This window comes from Bos taurus, chromosome 2 (assembly GCF_002263795.3).
Source record: "Bos taurus isolate L1 Dominette 01449 registration number 42190680 breed Hereford chromosome 2, ARS-UCD2.0, whole genome shotgun sequence".
Taxonomy (NCBI): domain Eukaryota; kingdom Metazoa; phylum Chordata; class Mammalia; order Artiodactyla; family Bovidae; genus Bos; species Bos taurus.
Genome location: NC_037329.1, coordinates 53750740 through 53768994, shown reverse-complemented (window position 1 = coordinate 53768994; position 18255 = coordinate 53750740). Strand labels below are relative to the sequence as shown.

The following is an 18255-nucleotide window of genomic DNA, read 5'->3' as shown; positions in this document are numbered from 1 at the left end:
TATGGCTCTTTCTTTACTTTCAGCATAATAGACAAACCATCTTCTAGCATATGAAAGTATTTCTACTTTGCAAGTTACTCTGAAGTGAGTATGATTTGCAAAATACTGTCAAATTAAATATGCATTTCCATATGCTTCTACAAAGACTAAATATATCCATGAAACCAGCTATAGACAACTTTAAAAATCCTTCATGAGTATTTTAATCAACTTTAATCAACATTGCAAATAGTTCTTTCTAAAGTCCTAAGTTCAGAAATCTTGATGTGTTTTATGATTTTAGCATCAATATCACCATAGAGGATTATAAACCAATATTTTAAAATAATAGTAGATTTCAAGAAATGATAAGCAGAAAATTTTTATTAATGAAGCTTTCACACCAATAAAATATTGATTTAGCTCGTGTAAGGACAACATACTATTCTGAATCTTCAGGAAACAATTTTCAATAACCAAAATTTATAATATCAGGAATTTTTGTAACTATGTTTATCATACTGTTAGCTCACTGGGCATATTTTAACAAGCCTTCTTTTGAGTAAGATTTGAAGATGTAATTGAATATGTATCAGAACCAAGTAAAGCACTCTCTCATAATGATATTTCCATATGATTGGGCAAATGAGTGGATGAAAAGGAATTGAATCCCCATAACTCCTCAAACTCCTTCCCAAAACAGCATTAAATCAGTTGACTTAGAACAGAGCAGAGCAATTGTGAATACTTTTTTTCTTTCTTTTTTTTTTTTTTTAACAAATTAAGAATTGATAAAGACCTTCTTTACTAAGAGTGAGTTGGTAATATTTTACCTATCTAATGTTATGGCCATATTGAGCCTTGAAATAGTCATGCTTGGAAACTCATTGCTGACAAGGAATGAATGCACGATTCACAAGCTGAAACATCCCATTTTGTCAAGATTTTCATCGTCATTAGCACCTTTGAATCTGTTCTATCACTTAGCCATAAGTTTACTTTTCCTTCAAATATGCTCTTTACTAACTGCTTAGATTTAGATTCTCACTGCTCCTTCTTTTATTTTTAGTTGAGCTTCTGTTTTTGTTTTTGTTGTTTGTTATAGTTTATATCTACTGCTTGCCCTGATCCTCATTCCTATACAGTAGCTCCACCTTTCCTATTCTAATATCAACTTGAACTTTAGCAATTTTGTTCCTCTTTCCCAAGCCTTTCTTCTCCTTCTGCATGGTAGCTTAACAATATTAATGCTTCACTGGGAGAGATGACCTAAAAATTTACTGGGATACTTATGTACTGTGCAACCATGCTCATGTCATACCCACTGATCTTACTTCCCTGAAGGCAAGTTGCTCAGACCACCCTTGTTTGCATTTGGCATACAAGTGGATTGCTTGCTTAGAAAAGACTGTCAGTGGAGGCGGAAGAAACACCTTGGCCGATTATAGAGGGATGGAGCTTCAGTCAGTTCAGTTCAGTTTAGTTCAATCGCTCAGTCATGTCCGACTCTTTGTGACCCCATGAACCGCAGCACACCAGGCCTCCCTGTCTGTCACCAACTCTCGGAGTTCATTCAAACCCATGTCCATCGACTTGGTGATGCCATCCAACCATCTCATCCTCTGTCGTCCCCTTCTCCTCCTGCCCCCAATCCCTCCCAGCATCAGGGTCTTTTCAAATGAGTCAGCTCTTCGCATCAGGTGGCCAAAGTACTGGAGTTTCAGCTTCAACATCAGTCCTTCCAATGAACAACCAGGACTGATCTCCTTTAGGATGGACTGGTTGGATCTCCTTGCAGTCCAAGGACTCTCAAGAGTCTTCTCCAACACCACAGTTTAAAAGCATCAATTCTTCGGTGCTCAGCTTTCTTTATAGTCCAACTCTCACATCCATACATGACCACTGGAAAAACCATAGCCTTGACTAGATGGACCTTTGTTGGAAAAGTAAAGTCTTTGCTTTTTAATATGCTGTCTAGGTTGGTCATAACTTTCCTTCCAAAGAGTAAGCGTCTTTTAATTTCATTGCTGCAGTCACCATCTGCAGTGATTTTGGAGCCCCCCAAAATAGTCTAATACTGTTTCCACTGTTTCCCCATCTATTTGCCATGAAGTGATAGGACCAGATGCCATGATCTTCGTTTTCTGAATGTTGGGTTTTAAGCCAACTTTTTCACTCTCCTCTTTCACTTTCATCAAGAGGCTCTTTAGTTCCTCTTCACTTTCTGCCATAAGGGTGGTGTCATCTGCATTTCTGAGGTTGTTGATATTTCTCCCGGCAATCTTGATTGCAGCTTGTGCTTCTTCCAGCCCAGCGTTTCTCATGATGTACTCTGCATATAAGTTAAATAAGCAGGGTGATAATATACAGCCTTGACATACTCCTTTTCCTATTTGGAACCAGTCTGTTGTTCTATGTCCAGTTCTAACGGTTGCTTCCTGACCTGCATACAGGTTTCTCAAGAGGCAGGTCAGGTGGTGTGGTATTCCCATCTCTTTCAGAATTTTCCACAGTTTATTGTGATCCACACAATCAAAGGCTTTGGCATAGTCAATAAAGCAGAAATAGATATTTTTCTGGAATCCTCTTCCTTTTTCAATGATCCAGTGAATGTTGGCAATTTGATCTCTGGTTCCTCTGCCTTTTCTAAAACCAGCTTGAACATCTGGAAGTTCATGGTTCATATATTGCTGAAGCCTGGCTTGGAGAATTTTAAGCATTACTTTACTAGCATGTGAGATACAGTAACTTGGAATAACTAAAAAGAAAGACAGGAAAAAAGGCATATAATTGTACATGAAAAGAAGTTAATATTGTCACTGAACATTATGGAAAAATTTGACTTATAATCCTTTCAGGCATGGCTGAATTATGTCCCTGTACCACATTTAGATTCATTAAAGAAACAGTTATTGAACATCTACTATAATCCAGGCATCTAAAAAAAATCTTTCGGATATATGGATAAATAAAGCACAGAATCCTTCCTCTGATAGAGTTTACATTCCATTAAGGACAGACGGAGTATGTACAGAGCAAACTGCATGATACATTTAAAATTGATAAGTCCTATGGATAATTGGAAAAACAGGACAGAAAAGGGGGTATAAGAATAATCTAGAAAACTTGGCCATGCACAGTATTCAAAAGGCATTCAAGAAGGCTCATCATTGGGAAATATGATATGGATGAAGAGGTGAAGGAGGTGTGCCAAACAACAATTATTTAGTGAAGAGGGTTCCAGGCAGTGGGAGTATTTTATCAAAAGCTCAAAGACACGAGTGTGTTGAGAAAGCCAGCATGGCTGGAGCAGATTGAGCAAATTGTATATTAGTGAGACAAAGTGGTCCAGGCTTGGGATCCATTCCTATTTTGCCTGAAAAGTGGCATGATATAGCAAATTTAAAATGACCATTCTGGTGGCTTTCTTGGGAACAGGTTGTAAGAGGGTAATGGTGGTCTTTGGAAAACCTGCGGGGGAGCCATTGAGGAAAGAAGACAAGAGGTGACAACAATTTAAAGCAGGGGAGCAGCAGAGGAAGTGCTGAGACGTTTGTAGGCTTCTAGGGCTTCCCTGATGTCTCATACAGTAAAGAATCCACCTGCAATGCAGAAGACCTGGGTTCGATCCCTGAGTTGGGAAGATCCCCTGGAGAAGGACATAGAAACCCAGTCCAGTATTCTTGCCTGGAGAATTCCCATGGACAGAGAAGCTTGGCGTGCTACAGTGCAGGGGGTCACAAAGAGTTAGACATGACTGAGCAAATGTACTGGCAGGACATAGAGAAGAGTTTGGCTAGAGGGACAGGAATGAGGGGAGAATTAAAGACTTATGTCTGTTCAAATGATGCTAAGTTATTCAAATGGCATACCATTGTTTCATTTATCAACTACAAACATATTTCTTGAGCATCTACTAGGCAAAGCAGTATGAAAACACTGGGAATTCAGAAATATCATCTTGGAATTTATCATTCAGTGTGACAGGGAAAAGAGAGAGAGAAATTGGAGAAACCTTTTCCTATTGACTGGAGAAATCCTAACTTTTAGCCAGACTGAAAGGGAACAGGCAGGATCATCGAGGTCCTTGTGTTTCAAGTTAGAGGTTTTGATTTTTATCTTAAAAACAAAGGGGCTCAAGTCTCAACACCTTTCCAGGTCTTGGTTTAATTATGGGAAAAATAAATAGTTACACCTGGACATCTCTAAGATTCGCTTCCAGTTTTTAAACTATGATTCTCTAGGAATAAATATGAAGCTTTGAAAAAAGCAAACTGCTGATAAGGATAACTCAGAAACTAAAACCAGTTTAATGGAAATCTATGCATATTTATGAGTCTGATGACCCTCTTCCCTTCCATTTTTTTTTTGTAATAGGTGGATACAGTAAAGCCCAGTAAGTTGAGATAAATTTGTAACAAACTTTACTGTAATCTTCTCATCTTTGTCTTTTCTCAAGTATGAAAGAGTGCCCTCTTCCCATTTCTTAAAGTTCAGCTGCCAAAAAATTTTATTATGAAAATTAAGACTATATAAAAGCAATGTGAATGAATAAATTTCTCATTATGTCCTGAATGAATAAATTTCTCATTATGTCCTGAATGAATAAATTTCTCATTATGTCCTGAATAAAACAACCTTTAAGGAACTTTTGATTCTGTGAAACTTGATTATTTGATGAGGATTTTAAGTACTACACTTTGACTTGAGGTTAGCTTATAGAAGTGAAGAAAGAAACCGCAACCCACTACAGTATTCTTGCCTGGAGAATTCCACAGACGGAGGAGCCTGGTGGGCTATAGTCCATGGGGTTACAAAGAGTCAGACATGACTAAGTCACTAACACACACACACATACACACACACACACACACACACACTAGCTTTTAGAGGACATTAGGATATGACAGGCATTCAAACTTATCTGCAATTGCTATTACAGATTTTGTTTAAAAATAATTGTGCTATACCCCAAATGTTCTATTTTTTATAATGCTGTAACAGTTTTGTTAATTCAACACATTTTTTGAAGTCATGTAAGCAGTAAGACAATTGTATTTAGTTCTAACTTGTGACCTCAAGAGACAAAGAGAGAAAGAAAAATAAGAGAAGAGGGGTGGGAGGGTAGGAAAAAAGAAAATGAGGAAAAGGGAAGAGAAGATGTAAAGGAAAAGGGAAAAAAGAAGAAACTTGCTCCCAATCAAGTTTACATTTCTAAGCACAGACTTAAATTATTAAATGTATGGTAATAAACTGCCAAATAAAGGACATTATGAAAGCAGTTTTTATGCAAATATATTTTCTTAGAAAAGACTGTGATCTAATTTCTTTATATGTTGGATTGTGTTCCAATGATTAATTGCATTTTTAACAGAAGTCAGGAAAACTGGTATAAGCTGTTTTGTTTAGTTTTGGTGAGTTATGGAGTGAGGAGAGGTAAGGGGCTTGCAGAATAATTTGAACTAATTCAGTGCATGAAATATTTACGGATTCATACTGGAGATTCTGCCATTAAAGGCTTGCTAAGGAGATCAAGGAGCATTTGGATATTTCATTTTATAACTCTTAGCATCCAAAATCATATTCAGTGGATCCCTGGTGGTTTCCTCTTACTGAATCTGAATATCACGTCTCAAAGATGCCTTTATTATAAGTGCTGCTTTCCATTTGATAATACTTATTTGAAAATCCTTTTAGGAAATTTATGATGTTCAAAGAACAAAAAGCCTATTAAAATCTTTACTTTTTTATTATTTATTGGATCTCTTCCAACAACTTCTCTCAAAATTCTGCTAATATCTTCATTCCAAGTAAATTAACTCCCTGTTTGATTTTTAATTTTTGATGGCAAGAGATTAAAATTTCTATCCAAGTATGATGATATAGCATCTTAATTGTTACTATTCATATTCAGCTCATAGATATGATTTATCAGCCTGTTGTGATAATAGCTACTTATAACCTAATTTAATGGTTTTTAATTTTACTTCATTAGCTTTAGAATATTTGCTTATTAGAATTTATGCTAAAGTTTCATTTATTTTTTTAAATTTTCTTCATTATATATATATTTTTTTAATTTTATTTTTAAACTTTACAATATTGTATTGGTTTTGCCAAATATCGAAATGAATCCGCCACAGGTATACATGTGTTCCCCATCTTGAACCCTCCTCCCTCCTCCTTCCCCATACCATCCCTCTGGGTCGTCCCAGTGCACCAGACCCAAGCATCCAGTATTGTGCATCGAACCTGGACTGGCGACTTGTTTCATATATGATATTATACATATTTCAATGCCATTCTCCCAAATCATCCCACCCTCTCCCTCTCCCACAGAGTCCAAAAGACTGTCCTATACATCAGTGTCTCTTGCTGTCTCGTATACAGGGTTATTGTTACCATCTTTCTAAATTCCATATATATGCATTAGTATACTGTATTGGTGTTTTTCTTTCTGGCTTACTTCACTCTGTATAATAGGCTCCAGTTTCATCCACCTCATTAGAACTGATTCAAATGTATTCTTTTTAATGGCTGAGTAATACTCCATTGTGTATATGTACCACTGCTTTCTTATCCATTCATCTGCTGATGGACATCTAGGTTGCTTCCATGTCCCGGCTATTATAAACAGTGCTGCGATGAACATTGGGGTACACGTGTCTCTTTCCCTTCTGGTTTCCTCAGTGTGTATGCCCAGCAGTGGGATTGCTGGATCATAAGGCAGTTCTATTTCCAGTTTTTTTAAGGAATCTCCACACTGTTCTCCATAGTGGCTGTACTAGTTTGCATTCCCACCAACAGTGTAAGAGGGTTCCCTTTTCTCCACACCCTCTCCAGCATTTATTGCTTGTAGACTTTTGGATCGCAGCCATTCTGACTGGTGTGAAATGGTACCTCATAGTGGTTTTGATTTGCATTTCTCCTATAATGAGTGATGTTGAGCATCTTTTCATGTGTTTGTTAGCCATCTGTATGTCTTCTTTGGAGAAACGTCTATTTAGTTCTTTGGCCCATTTTTTGATTGGGTCATTTATTTTTCTGGAATTGAGCTGTAGGAGTTGCTTGTATATTTTTGAGATTAGTTGTTTGTCAGTTGCTTCATTTGCTATTATTTTCTCCCATTCTGAAGGCTGCCTTTTCACCTTGCTTATAGTTTCCTTTGTTGTGCAGAAGCTTTTATTACATTTCTTTTGCATTTTGATTTACCTTTCCTGTATTCCAAGTGGTGAGGGTTTTAAAATGAATTTAACTTTCCCAGAAGTTTTTTGAAATGTATTTTGAGTTTGAATAAATATTCTTTGAAATAATCATTTCTTTGTTGACTTTAAACAGTCCCCATTTCATTTGTTGAGGCTTCAAGGTGCAATAGATGAGTGATATGCTTATTCAGATTCACTGTATTAGATCCATAGGTTCACACATTGAACCTCTTCCTTGAAGAAGAGGAAATGACTACAGAGATTATCAAAGATCAGAAGGAATATATTTTTTTGTTTTTGCAGGAGAAACATTGTATATAAACAGAATGTGGCTGTCATCCAGCCTGGTGTTTTGCTAGGTCAGAACCCCAAGTGTAGTATTTAAGTAATCTGAGGAATATTGCTTTTTTTTTTTTTAAAGAATCCCTGATGAATTAAAAAAAAAAAAAAACCTGTCTCAGGTGATTTTGCATATGTTTATGAATATACTTGGTCATGATGGGCCATATCTACATTTTGGGCTTCAAAGACCAATAATTGTATTATCTTCAACAATTTATACAGAGTCTTGGAACCTCAGTTTTCTCATTTGTATAATGAGGATGATAACACTATCTGCATTATATGATTCTTTTGAAGATTACGTGATTGTTTAGAACTGTGTCTGACTCATAATGAAATCTCAATTAGCATTTGTTTTTGTTGCTCTCAAAATTAACAAAAAAACTTATGAGAACCTAAATCAGGAAGAACCCACATATTCCTAAGTCAAACTCTTTTTGAGTATTTTTACAAGATCTTTGCTTAAGGTTTGAGGACAGTCAATCACTTGTTTTCACATTGTTCATTTTTATTATTTGGAAAATAATATGGGGAAAAGATTTATCTCTCAAACATATTATCTTAATAAAATATATTTTCCTTTTCTTATTTAAATTAACAGTGATTTTCAAAATTTTAATCTAGTTATGGTAAAAGTTATATGAGTATGGGGTCTTATATTAAAAATATATCATTGATGGTGTTTATCATGAAAATATTCAGAATATTCAGAAATTAGAGAAGAGATTCTAAGATTTTTTTACTTGACAAGGACTTAAGTGTAAAAAGAAATTTTAATAAGACAAAGTGTCATTCTCTTGTTGTAATATGCCATTTAAATTATTATTTTTATCATGTAAAAGTATAGAGCGATTAAATTTAGAAGGCTACAATTATTTTCATCGAAATAACATTTAGAATTTCATTAAGATTATTTATACTACAAATGATTACAAGAATATGACAATTATTAATACTTTATATCAGAATAAATATTCAATGAAGAAACGCATCATGTGAAAAATCAGTAGCAGAGACCATTAACCACTACTGACTCAGGACTCTGAAGCACATACAACATGGAAGATCTCCTCCATCCTATTTTTTCATAATCGTAAAAGTGTTTGTATTATGGCTTGTTGAATTCTTCTGATGAATATTTTCTTCAAGTTATTGCTTTGGTAACAGAATTCAATGGTGTTACTGTCACATCTAGATATTAGACTTTCCTGCCATACATTTGATCCTCCGGCTCTGAAGCACTCTGACCCAGAGTGATAATCATTAGGGAATTATGGTATGAAAAGCCTCTATAAAGAGTCATTGTTTTCTTTCTCCTGTTGTTCTTACTCTGCTTCTCTTAATGAGTTCAATAACCAGGTTGATGAAACTGAAACTCCTCACCCTTTCTGAGTCTCTAATTTCATTTTTTTCAGTATTTAAATCCACTCAATATCTCACTCCTAACAAAATCTGTCAACAACTCTGCCTTCTTTAGCTCTTGTTTACTATCAAATGTCTAGGTTTTGGTCCATTTTCCCTCTCTCAGTTCTTTCCACTTTATTTCACCTGAATCCATTATTATTGATGAAAAGTCACAGGTCCCACCCACAATTCTTAATACTGAGCCTCATAATGTCATGAACACCAGGAAACAAAGATGGGGGACTATGCACCCACCCTTTGTTGAATTAATATTTGTTTAATTAGCTTCTCACCCATACCCAAAGACTTTAAGCTTTTTGTGGGAAGGAACCATTTCTATTTTAGTTCACTCTACTATTTCTATCTTTTGCTTCTAGCAAGGTGTGTCATTAACTACCTTTGAAGAATTAATGATTGAAATATAGGAAACCTCTAATAAGCCTGATTTTTAATGTAATTTAACTAGTACTATAAATTACAGAAATGAGACACTTATAAACAGCATCAACTCTAGCTTCATGTAACTTCCATTAAACTATTTTACTCTACTCTAGTTAAGTCTACTCTATTTAATTTTAGCTTCTGCTCTTCTGCTCAGCTTCTAGGCCCCGATGATCTCGGGTTCTTCTAGTTTATTGGTTCGTTAAGATACTTGTTTTGAACTTCCTCCTTCAACTTATTTCTGAGGATGTGTATATCAAACACAGTTTCTAACTGTGGGTCAGTGTTCCTGCTCACTTACTGGGCAGGATATGGGCTTAACTAGCTATGTTCCTTTATATGATCACTCAAACTCTGCAAGCCTTACTTTCTTCAAACATAAAATGAGAGAAACAATACCTACCTCGGTATGTTGTTGCAGATTAAGTAAAGTGACTGAGACAATCTTGCCCAGTTTTCCAGCAAACATGTCTTCATTTCTTCCCTTTTTTTCTTAGTAGTTCACTATGCAAAAGCTTTGCCCAGCCATGTCTTTTGAATAGGATTTCCTGTAAGCATGAGAACAGATAATCTGATTAGCTAGACTACTCTGAAATGTTATATAGGATGATATAATTTTCATCCAAAAGTGACATAGATGTAGGGGCCAAGGGTGATGGATGATAAAGAATTAGAATCTCCAACGACACTAGTCCCAGAATCTTTTGTAATAAGCCACTGGATTATTGTTGCTTAGTTGCTAAGTTGTGTCTGACTCTTTTGCAACCCATGGACTGTAGCCGGCCAGGCTCCTCTGTCCATGGGATTTCCCAGGCAAGACTGCTGGAGTATGTTGCCATTTCCTTCTCCAGGGGATCTGCTCAACCCAGGGATCGAACCAATGTTTCTTTCACTGCAGGTGGATTCTTTACCACTGAGCCACCTGGGAAGACCAAGCCACTGGATAGTAAAACACAATTTCTTTAGTGAATAAATTCAAAAGAGGTATATCATCATCAAATAATGAGGCAAATTGGAAACAATTAAAATATTATATTTTTACTTTTTCAGATAAAAATTTAAAGTACTTTTATGGATTCAGTAAATAAAGCATAAAAATGATGCCTTGATTTCAGTTATAGAATCAGATCCAAGTATTTTTTTCTCTAAAGAAGAACACATTTTCCCTACTTATTCCTTTCAGATTTGGGTTATGAATATGTCATCAGTACTTTTGCTGCTGCTAAGTCACTTCAGTCATGTCTGACTCTTTGCGACCCCATAGACAGCAACCCACCAGGCTACCCCATCCCTGGGATTCTCCAGGCAAGAACATTGGAATGGGTTGCCATTTACTTCTCCAATGCATGAGAGTGAAAAGTGAAAGTGAAGTCGCTCAGTCGTGTCTGACTCTTAGCGACCCCATGGACTGCAGCCTACCAGGCTCCTCTGTCCATGGGATTCTCCAAGCAAGAGTACTGGAGTGGGTTGTCATTGCCTTCTCCCATCAGTATTTTTAAACATTGGCTATTATTTCCTCCTGTGATACCATGTTCATACACTAGGTCTTTGATTGTTTCTTTCAGATATACTCAACAATCATAATTCATACTCGACTTTTTTAGTAGCACTACACAAACAAAAATGACAAATACCTAGTCTTTTTAATGAATACAGAAAAATTAAAGATAAGTTGCTAAATAATAAAAAAAAAAAGTATTGAAGTACTCTCCCAATGTTTATTTTGAAGCCATTGAAAAAAATGGGAAAATATGCAATTTTTTTATGACCCTATTTCACAGCCACTGTATTTGCCTCAGATTTTTAAAAAGCATAATGCCAAGAGGAAATTTTGAATTCATTTCCAAAAGAAAGCTTTATGTGCAAAACTGCTTATACATTGATTCTTAATTTGTAACTACAGAAATTTTCATGAACAAACTGCAGTATTTTTCTTTTCTTTCAAAAGATAAAAGTAATAAAACAATAATCAATGCCCCTATACTAAATGACAGTCAATAAATCTACTTCATTCAAGCTAAAATTCCTTTCTTAATTCCTTCACAATAAACTGTGGACAATTCTGAAAGAGATAGGAATACCAGACCACCTGACCCGCCTCTTGAGAAACCTGTATGCAGGTCAGGAAGCAACAGTTAGAACTGGACATGGAACAACAGACTGGTTCCAAATAGGAAAAGGAGTACCTCAAGGCTGCATATTGTCACCCTGCTTATTTAACTTATATGCAGAGTACATCATGAGAAACGCTGGGCTGGAAGAAGCACAAGCTGGAATCAAGATTGCCAGGAGAAATATCAATAACCTCAGATATGCAGATGACACCACCCGTATGGCAGAAAGTGAAGAGGAACTCAAAAGCCTCTTGATGAAAGTGAAAGAGGAGAGTGAAAAAGTTGGCTTAAAGTTCAACATTCAGAAAATGAATATCATGGCATCTGGTTCCATCACTTCATGGGAAATAGATGGGGAAAGTGGAAACAGTATCAGACTTTATCTTTTTGGGCTCCAAAATCACTGCAGATGGTGACTGAAGCCATGAAATTAAAAGATGCTTACTCCTTGGAAGAAAAGTTATGACCAACCTAGACAGCATATTGAAAAGCAGAGACATTACTTTGCCAACAAAGGTCCGTTTAGTCAAGGCTATGGTTTTTCCAGTGGGTCATGTATGGATGCAAGAGTTGGACTGTGAAGAAAGCCGAGCACCGAAGAATTGATACTTTTGAACTGTGGTGTTGAAGAAGACTCTTGAGAGTCCCTTGGACTGCAAGGAGATCCAACCAGTCCATCTTAAAGGAGATCAGCCCTGGGTGTACTCCAGTACTTTGGCCACCTCATGAGAAGAGTTGACTCATTGGAAAAGACCCTGATGCTGGGAGGGGTTGGGGGCAGGAGGAGAAGGGGACGACAGAGGATGAGATGGCTGGATGGCACCACTGATTCGATCGACATGAGTTTGAGTGAACTCCGGAAGATGGTGATGGACAGGGAGGCCTGGCATGCTGTGATTCATGGGGTCACAAAGAGTTGGAACACGACTGAGCGACTGAATTGAACTGAATCTTAATCTCAATAGAAAGGATGATATTGAGTTCCCCTCAGTACACAGCATAGTTCCCTACTTGCTGAAAGAATAAATTTTCAATAAATTTACATCATGATAAACATAAGTACCTCAAACAAATTGCACAGTGATTTTGCTTTCCATTCACTTTATCTCATTGGTATAGCTCAGTTACATGTTCAAATTAACTTAAGATATGTTCTGATTTTGAATATTTAATACAAAGCATGTGAAAGCTTTGACAAATATATTTTTCATTTTATTATTGATTCCAGTTATCATCAGAAATTTGATAATTGTTTTAAAAGTTGTAAATGTCATCAGGTTACAAACTTAGGTACACAAGTAATTTTCTTTATTTTCGTCTATCAACTCATTTGATGCAGGAAATTCAATCTTGTAACTTGGAGGTATACTTAATGACTTTTGTTATTTTTCTCAGTAATTTCAGAGTTTAAGCTCTGTCTGTTCAGAGTTTTTGTTTGTTTGTTTGTTTTGTTTTTTGTCCTTTTCTCCTTAGGATACCATTTAAGATTGAAAAGGTGACTGATGTACACAGACATAGATAAAAGAGAGATATCCAGTCCACAGGCAACTCCAGGATCCACTAAACTGTGCCTGGCACTCCCTTGGTCATCTGCTTCCATTACTACTGCACCCTCCAAGATGTCTATGGAACTATCATGACAATATGCCCTTTATCTCAAATTCCACTGGGGATACTGAATATCTTAGTCCCTTCAATTCCCTTCTTTGGTGGCACTGGAATTTCAGGATACTACCTTGGGTCTATTGAGTTAATATGATCCTAAGTTATAAGTAAAAGTGCTATCACAGGTCCATTCTGCTAACATTTTTATTTGAAGACTACAGCACCAAACTGGCCTGGAAGAATTCTTACAAATGGTTTTATTGCCTAGTAGGTCTGAGGGAATATGTTACAAGAGTTTTCTATCTGTAGATCCCCCTGAATGTATCTGGAGTTCCCACTGATTTCTCAACCATCCCAACTCCTATCCCCTAGAACTTAACTTTGGGCAGGGAGTGTAGCCAGTTCTGTATTAGGAGTATGAATCCAGTCTTTCTCTTTCCATTCTGAAGCTTCTCATTCCTCAGCATTCAGAACATTATTTTAATCATGGGAAACAGGAAATGGAAGAAATACTTATTGTTTCTTCCACTCTCTTTTCTTTTTGCTGTTCACAGCATAAACTTTATGCTGGGCTACTATATGAGATATGATAATCAGAATTCAAAAATGTCTATATATTGCAAGTCAGAAGCCTTGGCTTTTAAATACTACTGACTCTGTATAAGTTTCAAAATCTTGTCTTGGAACTCAAAAGGAATTTGGGTACTATATATATCCTTTGGAGCTTTCCACCTAACAAATGAACCTAACACAGTAAAATTTGATTCACTATGGATAAGAAAGTTTAGGAAAATATTTGTAAATGATGAGAAAAATTTTAATTAAAGCCTTCAAAGTTTTTCTCTTTTACCACCCCAAATATTTTTTCCAAACAATATATGTCAGTACATTATCCCTGAAGACAGATTTTTCAAAGAAGGGAAACTGGTAATCATGGCATCCGACCCATTACTGCATGGCAAATAGATGGGGAAACAATGGACACAGTGACAGACTCATTTTCTTGGGCTCCAAAATCACTGCAGATTGTGACTGCAGTCATGAAATTAAAAGACGCCTGCTCCTTGGAACAAAAGTTATGACCAGCCTAGACAGCATGTCAAAAAGCAGAGATGTTACTTTGTCGACAAGGATTTGTCTAGTCAAAGCTGTGAGTTTTCCAGTAATCATGTATGGATGTAAGAGTTGGACCAGAATTGATGCTTTTGAACTGTGGTGTTGGAGAAGACTCTTGAGAGTCCCTTGGACTGCAAGGAGATCAAACCAGTCAATACTAAAGGAAATCAGTCCTGAATATTCACTGGAAGGACTGATGCTGAAGCTCCAATCCTTGGGCCACCTGTTGTGAAGAACTGACTCATTGGAAAAGACCCCAATGCTGGAAAAGATTGAAGGCAAGAAGAGAAAGGGACGACAAAGGATGAGATGATTGGATGGCATCACCAACTTGACTGACATGAGTTTGAGCAATCTCCAAGAGTTGGTGATGGACAGGGAAGCCTGGCGTGCTGCAGTGCATGGGGTCTCAAAGAGTCGGACATGACTGAGCAACAGAACTGGACTGAGAAATATCATACAAAGAAGGAGTAGAACCTAAAATGGACTATAAATTTTCTAGTAAGCTTTAGTATTTTATTCTGGAAAAATCATTTGACAACAACTCCAAAGTTGAATATTAAATGCACATCTAGAAATTTAGTAAACCAGATTTAAAAATCAGAAGATTCATTTAAAATCCACCTATATAGAAAGAAAAAAAATAAAAGTGGAGAAAGAAGGTGGTGGGAAATCTGCCCTCCTTGTCTATATATGTGTTTGGTCTTTGAACATGTTGTTTTGATTATCTGGAACACTCTTTCCTTTCTCTGTGCTGAAATATACACATTCTTTTGCTCATCAGAGCTTCCTCTGACCATCACCACCCTGGTTCAGCTGTCCTAACTCATGCTTCCCCTATCAACCATTTACCATACCTCACATCATTCGCTTTAAAAACACTCCTCTACAAACATTAAAAGCTGGTCCCTGATCTCATGAACTTACATTCTAGTTGAGGAAGATAAATCAAAAAGTTAATTATTTAGTTCATAAAAATACTATATGTCCTATCCTAATATATTTTTTGGTTTCTGGTTTCTTGTAATCATTTCCTTTCAAGACACAGAATCCTTTTTTATTCACTTCTGATGTAATTCTTATATGATATTTTACAATATAAATTTACCATAATTTATAAAACTAATCTTCTATTGAAGAGAGGTTAGGCTATTTTCAGTCTTAGATTATTACTGAAAGTTATACAATGACTATACTTATGCATAATTCACTTCATACTTGGACAAGTTCTTCTGAAGAGCTAAACTCCCAGATGTAAATTTTCCAGGTCAAAGAGTATATGTATTTGCAAATTCCACAACTGTTATTCATTTATTCTCTAGAGGGGCACATCTATAATACATATTCCAACAAGAATACATGACAGTAATTTATACAATGTGTTAATATCAATAGAGTTCTTAATAAAACTTTGGAATTTTTCCACTTTAAGAGGTGGGCAATGGTAATTTGTTGTTGTTCAGTCACCAAGTTTATGTCTGACTTTCTGTGACCCTGTGGACTGCAGCATGCCAGGCCTCCTTGTCCCCTATCATCTGCCAGAGTTTGCCCATGTTCAAGTCCATTGCATTTCAGTTTAACTTTAATTTGTATTTTTCTTAACAATAAATGGATGGCCCTTTTAAAAAATAATTGAGAGCCATTTCCTTTGTCTGTCTATGTTGGTCATTTTTCTTGGACTGTTACTTTTGCATTATGATCTCTAGGTATTTTTATACTAGAAAGTTTAGCTTGTTATGACATAAGTTGCAAATGATTTTTAAAAAATAGATTGTCATATGATACAACTTTCTCTTATGATTTATTGGTCTATGGAGATGATCTTATAACTTTCTCTTTAGTTTTATTAATATGATGAATAGTATATTAATAGATTTGACCACTGTTTTCATTTTGACATTTTATAATGTTATAATGTTTTGTAGAAATATTCAACTTCATTGCTCTTATTTTTTAGGGATGTTTTACTATTATTTATTTTCCATATGGCATTAGAATTAGCTTGCAAGTCCTAAATGAAAACAAATAAAATCTATTTGTATATTTTACTGGGATTATTTAAATGTATACACCAATTCGAAGAGAACTGACATTTTTCTTGATGTTGAAAATTATTCAACTTGATGTTCTTGTTCAGATTCAGGAATATTTTAAAAAATTTATATAAATCTGAAATATTTTTTGTTAATATATCAGTTTGCTTTCAATTTTTTAATTTCACTTTTAAATTTAGTCCTCATATTAATTTATTAACAGATATTTAGTTCTCATATTAATTTTGTACCAGACTACCATGCTAAGTTATCTTTTTGTGCATACCAGGTACACAACTGTAAAATTTTAAAGTGGTAATAATTGACTATCTATTTTTCAATTTTAAGCTGCAAAATATTAACATTAAAGAAAGCACTTTTGGTGTTTCTCCATTAAGTCCAGGTGTGAGTTGGATGTGAATAAAGCAGAAGTTAAAATTTTTAACATTTTGGCCATAATTACATATAAATGCGTGCAATATATATTTATCCTAAGATCAAACTCTAAATATTGTTATCTCTATTTTATAATTTTGAATATATATTCTTTCAAATATGATTTTTAAATGGCTATAATATTTCATAACATAAGCATCGTATAATTTATTTTTTCTCTCTTACAAGATGCTGGGGTTGCTATGACACTGTAAATAGTACTGTGCTCATTGTCCTAGCACACACATTTTAGTGTACTCCAAATAGTCTTTTGCATGAATCTGAAAAAGTAAAAGTACTTAGACAGAAAACTGTACATAGCTTTAATTTATATTTTTTAAACTGTACTTCATAAAGGTTTTATTACTTATTATACTCATTATTGAACAGAGTTTATTTTATACTGAATCCCTGATGAAAAAAAGACATCTAAATTTTAAATAACTTTGCCAATTTAATATCTTTCATCTTTATGTGGTTTCATATTTTTCAATTTTTACTAACATTGAGCTTTTTTCTTCCTGGAATTCATGGAGCATTTTCACTTCTCTTTTTATAAATGTCCTGTGCATGCTTTGTGACTGGGTAGCTTTGGGGACACTGCCTTTTCTCTGATGAAAAAACTCTTGGTGCAAACTCTTTTAAATGTGGCAAACAGCGTCCTTCTCCCCATCATTGGGTCCTTTTAATTTTGCCTATCTTTTTAATACAGAATTTAAATGTGTATGAATATATGATATTATCCTTTATATTTTATTTGGTTTTCATAGATTCTACTTTTAAAAATCAAATATATGAATATATTTTCCTCACATTTGCATTTTTTCAAATGTTACATTTATCACATTATATAATTGTATGATCTGAGGACCATTTATATTTTCTGTCACATTCCATTTGTCTCCCTGATGCTTCTCGTGACAGTACTATCCTCATTTACTTAATGAATTTTGTAATATGGGCTTCCCTGATATCTTGGTAAAGAATCCGCCTGCAATGCAGGAGACCCCAGTTCAGATTCTTGGGTCGGGAAGATCCCCTGGAAAACAGATAGGCTGCCCACTCCAGTGCTCCTGGGCTTCCCTTGTGGCTGAGCTGGTAAAGAATCCACCTGCATTGCGGGATACCTGGGTTTGATCCCTGGGTTGGGAAGATCCCCTGGAGAGGAGAAAGGCTGCCTACTCCAGTATTCTGGCCTGGAGAATTCCATGGACAGTCCATGGAATCGCAAAGAGTTGGACATGACTAAGCGACTTTCACTTTCACATGTAATGTAGAGCATATTCACCTTTATACTCTGTTTCAAAATTTGTTATTTTTACTCATGTATTCTATATAAACATAAAAAAAAACTGCCAACTTCAAAAAAACAGTACATTGGAATTTTTAATTTTGGCAGTGTTAAAACTAGCATTTTATTTAGGAAGAGTTGATTATACAAGAATACTGTGTTTGTCTCTTTCTCAAATTTTATATTTTCTTCATACCATTTGTAATTTTTATCTAATAAGTACACACACATACATATGATTTTTCCTGTATATTTTATACTTTATGTCTGGCCAATTAACATTCTTATGA

The 18255-nt window shown here is 35.4% G+C and overlaps 1 protein-coding gene across 2 annotated transcripts in view; it reads left to right on the top strand.

The window, feature by feature from the left end:
• KYNU (kynureninase) overlaps nucleotides 1-18255 on the top strand; it is a 121262-nt gene that overhangs the window by 90245 nt on the left and 12762 nt on the right. The gene's annotated exons all lie outside the window — the stretch shown is intronic.